Source organism: Coenobita brevimanus, chromosome 116, assembly GCF_032717465.1.
Source record: "Coenobita brevimanus isolate Jiangsu-jjx chromosome 116, ASM3271746v2, whole genome shotgun sequence".
NCBI classification, from domain to species: domain Eukaryota; kingdom Metazoa; phylum Arthropoda; class Malacostraca; order Decapoda; family Coenobitidae; genus Coenobita; species Coenobita brevimanus.
Window position 1 is genome coordinate 53,081,473 of NC_137069.1, and position 1,125 is coordinate 53,082,597.

Here is a 1,125-nt window from a genome sequence, read left to right on the forward strand (position 1 = left end):
AAGTTCTGCAATATGGTTGAGTGACATTCCAGTCATGAGCGCTACCAGATGCCCGTGTAGCACGAGGGAAGGCATGGAGAGGTGGCACCATGGACGCAACTTCGTCTGAGCATTTGCCAAAGGAAGAGCTACGGCATTGAAATTAAGAAGAAATTAGGCGTTGCTTGATATTATTTACCGAGTTTTCGTGTACTTATAGGAATCCAGAATGTTAGACTAACAGTATTAATCCCCACATGGTCGTGACAACTCTACAATTCCGTTCCAGCTGACACCAAACGATATCAATCAACTGAGAGCGAATTACATCAGCCAGTCCAGCCGCATTAGTACTGGCACCATTAATCCTGCCATGGAGGGGATGGCTCTTATATTTTGTTCCAGGTAACAACAGATGATATTCAGTTGAAAGCCACTCCAAGAAGCTTGAGAGTGTTAAAGGCTGTTTGAGGTGTTAATAATTAATGAATGTTTGAGCAAGTGAACCAAACGAGAACATTCTCAGACATGGAGTTTAGTGGCGGAGCACAGCCTAAAAACTCATTTATCTCAAAATTCGCCACCATTGTACTTAAAAAAAAAAATGAGCGTTAATCTCTGTTATTTCAGAACACATTTCCCGCTTCAGCAAACATACGTACATCACCGAAAAGTTTGTGGAAAAGTAATAGATGTTTCTTACGTGGCTTTTCATGAAAGTTGCTAAAGTAATGATGAAAAATAATTTGTGCTAAACTGTGCACGAAAACCAGATAATCTTGGAAATTATTTGTTACAATGGACCTACGCAAACCGCTGGAAAAGTTGTGGATATGTAGCACGTGTTACTTGTGGGGCTTTTCTCAGATTTAGCCATCATATTGCTAAAACCAGGAAATACTCGTAAGGTTTAGCACCAAAATTAGGTTGTCTCAGAAGTTGTTGAAGCCACAGGGGACTTACACATCTTTGGAAAGCTTTGGAAAAACAATAGGAGTTTCTTAGTGATTCTTTTCAAAGTTCGCCACCATGTTGCTGACAAACAAACAAAAAAAGTAATGCACTAAACAGAGCACAAAAGCTGTTGGATTCTCTATGGCACTTATAAAGGCTACGAGGGACCTACTGTACACACACTGTTGGGAG